At 38.8% G+C, this 4,635-nt stretch overlaps 1 pseudogene; it reads right to left on the bottom strand.

Moving 5' to 3' along the window:
* Nucleotides 1–305: 305 nt before the first annotated feature.
* Nucleotides 306–4,076, bottom strand: LOC127795866 (auxin-responsive protein IAA27-like; annotated as a pseudogene).
* Between the last annotated feature and the right edge of the window lie 559 nt (nt 4,077–4,635).

The raw sequence follows: 4,635 nt of genomic DNA, 5'->3' as shown, positions 1-4,635 counted from the left end.
AATCTACTTCTCAGATGCTCTAACTCCAGTTTTACTTCAACTTTTAGCGATTAGTTGTTTCTTTATTTCGTTTCATTTACAATAATATCTTTCATTTCGTTTATAGTAATTTTTAATTGATAATTTAAAAAAATAATTAATTTTATTCTTATGGTATAAATATTTATTTATTTTTTATATTTTATTATACAATTCGGGGCCTATTTTCACGTCTTGCCTTAGGGCCCCAAAAACTCGGGTTCAGCACTGAATAGTATCTTCTTTAAAAGACGGCAGCCATATGCATGTTTGAGAGAGAGGAGGGGGGGAGAGCAAACCATTTACATTAGCACGCAATTACCTGAGCAGCAATCACTCAGAATACACAACACTTAAAACTGAAACAGAGAGAAAACAAAGGCATACTGCATACACAAAAAGCCTACTACATTAACACTGTCAATAGCAATAAATCTTGCCACCTGCAGGAGGTAGTGCTGTTTTTCTTCCAGTACATCTATCTAGCCACACCTCAACACTCTCTACAACACTTAATTGCTGAACATCAAGCCTTCAAGGCCTTCGAGCTTACCATACAAGGCCCTTACACGACCCTTCTCCTCTTCCCAGACAAAACACGTCGTGCTAATTACGGCTTTTGCACTTCTCCATGGCTCTGGGGGCTGCAAATACCGCCAAATCATTTGTTCATCAGAAGATGTTGCAAGATAGTGTTTGCTGGGAGGTAATCGAAGACTGATAATCAACTGAGTTTTTTTTTTTTTTTTTTAATCTTTCGGGAGATTTAGGCTAAAGATGTCTAGCCGTAGCTGACACCAAGATGATGCCTATGCTTGTAAATATCAACCTTGCCAGCTGAGAAGAATGTTTTCAAGAGAAAGGTTCTAATGGGAGGCAATTTGAATAACAGGGTTTTGTTCGTTTTATGAGGTTTGTTTTGTTGGATGAGTTATCTATCTATTTCATCGGGTCATACCTAGCCCGATTGCATCTGAACGTTTCATGATCCGCAGCCTCTTGCAAGAGTCCGTGAATATTCTGCACCAACAGGTAATAATCATAAATTAGGAAAGGGATTAATACCCTTTATTAACATGTTTTAGTTTCATTCATGGGATCTGTATACACTATTATAGTTCTACTCAGCAATTACCTTCCCACAGAATACAGATAAAACCAGTTAACAGTGATATGACTAACGTGGGCTGTTTTCTTATCCATTTAGTTTGCATAATTATCTAAAGGAATGTAACCACTATAGAATTCATCCAATTGCATACTCGCAGATGTGTGTTCAGAAAATTCATCACAAGCGAAAGTGATGTTGGAATTGGACTTACTCCCATGGAACATCACCAACGAGCATCCAATCATTGTCCTTGTCTTCGAAGGTAAGCACATATTCAGAACCATGGAGATGATCAATTAATCGGCTCTCACCCAGTCCATCGCGGCCGGAGCTCCATTAGAACCACATTGCCCTGAATCAGTCATCCACAACAACAGAATTAACTCCCTTGGAAAAAAGAAAATAGTCAAATGTCAGAGTGGGACAGAGATGTAAGCCACTTTGTAGCACATCATCTCGACAAATGCAATAAAAATTTTGAGAAGTTCAAGTAAAAGAATATGCTATTCTAGAACTAGTGCAGGAATGAAAAATGATATTGAACATAATTTAGCTCATTTACTTTTAGCTATTAAAGAATTCCCTCGGTAGTCATACCGTAAACATATGGACCAAATCCTAACTTCATTGTGTCTGAGGCTGAACCAAGAGAAAGATACGCCCCACATCTTAAAGAATTCAGAAAGGAAAGACCAGAAAGAAAATAGTTCTTTATACCTTAAAAGTCAAACTTACAAAAACAAAAAGTATCCTTATTTACTAAAAAAGGGGCGTCCACAAGGCTTCCCTCCTTTGTAAGGGTCATACTTTTACGTGGCCTTCGGCTTGCTTTTTGCAAAATGGTTGTTTATGCAACTTAAAACTCATAACCTTCCGATCACAAAAGAGCAATCTTACCATTACTACCAAGGTTTGCCTTCAACATTATTTACTAGAGATACAAAATAACTTTGTGCAAGAACAAGGTCATTTCTTATGGAAGAACGAACAGATGACAAAATCAACACCACCAACCGCAAACCATTATGCAAGACTCCCCAGCCTACAAAACCATAATTTCTCAGAAAATGCAAAAAGAATTATTTGTAACAGCTGAGGCAACAACCAGCTGATTGGGACTTTAATATATCGTTGGCTAGTCTACATTTTATTTAGTTTCATTTCATTACATTACTTACCATTCATTTTCCACAACAAAGGACCCTCATATAGGAGATCTTATAGAAACCAGAAATATTATTTTGCCTTGTAGCCATCCAAAGAAAATGAAATAGTCAACTCATCTTTCTGTTGATTTTTAAATGAATCTCCTCTACAACACCACGTTAGCCTTTATCCCATTATATGGAACCGGCTAGACAAATTCTACCTGGCCAGTTATTTCTATCTATACCCTTGTCTTCTATAAGACTCTAATAACTCCTATCATACCTAACAATCTCCTAACAAGTTTGTCTTAATCTTCCTCGACCTCCTTTGCTAGATATTTGTTCAATTCCATCCACTCTCCTCACAAAAGCCTCAATTGGTCTTCTTCTCACGTAAAAAAACCATCTTAATTGTGAATCTCACAAATTTAACAACTGAATGATATAGAAATTCGAGTTCCAAACAAAAAATTTCATCATAATTGAACAAAGGTAGAAGAAGGGTATGATAGAGGCTACCAATTGTGAAGCAGCTGAACATCTTTTCAAGCGCCGAAGACAGCTCTGCATAGCTGTTGTAGGTTTTCAGATCAATCTTTCTGAGGTAGGGGGCGCCATCCATACTCACTTTGACATAAAGACAACCAGGTCCCAACTTGGCATCGGCATCATGATCAACATTCTTAGGATTCTTGCAAGCCATTGAATTCTTGAGGAAAGATCGAATTGGTGGCCACCCCACCACCTGTGCCCCCACAGAGGAAATTTGTGCATCGGCATCATGATCAACATTCTTAGGATTATTGCTAGCCATTGAATTCTTGCGGAAAGATCGAATTGGTGGCCATCCCACCACCTGTGCCCTGTCTCGCAAACACACCAAGGAGGGAAGTTGTGAGGATTTTAATCAACTTTTCCTTCGTGATTTATGCAACAATCTATTCTCCACAACTGAGTAAATAGCTTTTTCCAGGGAACCAAACAGAAACGAGAAAAGAAAATGTCATAGCATCAATCAAATAGAAAATAAAATATATATATATATATATGCGTCTCGGTATGCCCATTTTTCTTCATCTTTGAGAAGAATTACGAGAAAATGGAAGAGATTTACTTAGTACACTTAGCCATAAGTTCACCCAAAGGTAGTGAGGGAGAGAGAGAGTGGGAGAGATTTACTTTGCAGCTGGAGCATTTCCCTGGCCGTTTGGAGCGGAAATCTGAGGCTTCTTCTCCGGTTCCGGCTTCGGCGAGAGCGGAGCGGTCTCTTTCCCAACGGCAGAAGCCATGGCAGGAGGCGGCTGAGCGTTACTCTCAGTTTTGGCCGAGTCGGGGTCAGATCCGTCGCCGCCGGACAAAACCCAGTTGCCAGAGCCGCGGCGAATGGTGTCGGAGAAGCCCCTCTTGGCCCCCGAAACCAAACCCTTGAGGGCGCCATGGCCAAAGTCCCTCTCTGGAGACTGGGAACCAGGCAAGCCAAGCCTGAGCTCAGTGGCCTTGAAGTTCAAACCCTTGTTCCTCTCATTGGCTTCTGAGAAGATGCTGGGTTTCTCAGAGTCGCCCTCCATTGAAGGAATAAGCTCTGATGAGCCTATATAGTCATGTTCGGCTAAGGGCATAGACATCAAAACTGGAACCAAGTAGAACAAGTAGAAGCAGAGATATATAATAATGTTGAAGCTGAGACACTGGGAACACACACACACACAGAGCAAGTGAGCTGGCTTTTGGTTGCAGAGAGTAGAGAGAGAAGCTTCTTTGGCTTCTACAGGATACAGATGCTTGTGTTGTATATTTCTCTATATAATTATCTTCAGTTCTCCCTCTCTCTCTCTCTCTGCTTGCTTTTCTTTTTCCACAATAAAAGTAAAAATTTTTACGTGAAAATGAATTTAGGGTGAGGTTAGATTCAACGGATATATAATAGTCATCAGAGAAGCAGGATGATGGTCTTTTGTATCTTCTTCATCAATAACCATTCATAATCTCCATTAGATTTTAATATGAATTTATTTATCCATTAAATTAATTAATAATAAATTACATTTAAAACCTGTAAAATGAAAACATAATATCTTAGTCTAAAACTTATCTTCATCATTAAGATTCAAGACAAAGCATGTACTTGTGACTATCACCTTAATCATCACTTTTTGTCTTTTAACCAAGTGTGTGATTAGAATCATTAAAAGATAAGCAAGCGAGCGAGATTGGATGGATGGATGGATGGATCGTTCCTTCTCTAGCAGCAGCAGCAGCAACCACTACTACTATATATAAATTTTTGACAATTACTGTTAATTACAGTTTTGAACAATAATGATTAGTCAGTCTCTTATGATTATGACACTTAGAAAG

This window comes from Diospyros lotus, chromosome 2 (assembly GCF_014633365.1).
Source record: "Diospyros lotus cultivar Yz01 chromosome 2, ASM1463336v1, whole genome shotgun sequence".
In the NCBI taxonomy this organism is placed as follows: Eukaryota; Viridiplantae; Streptophyta; class Magnoliopsida; order Ericales; family Ebenaceae; genus Diospyros; species Diospyros lotus.
The sequence above is the reverse complement of the archived record's forward strand: the minus strand, read 5'-3'. Positions and strand labels throughout refer to the sequence as shown.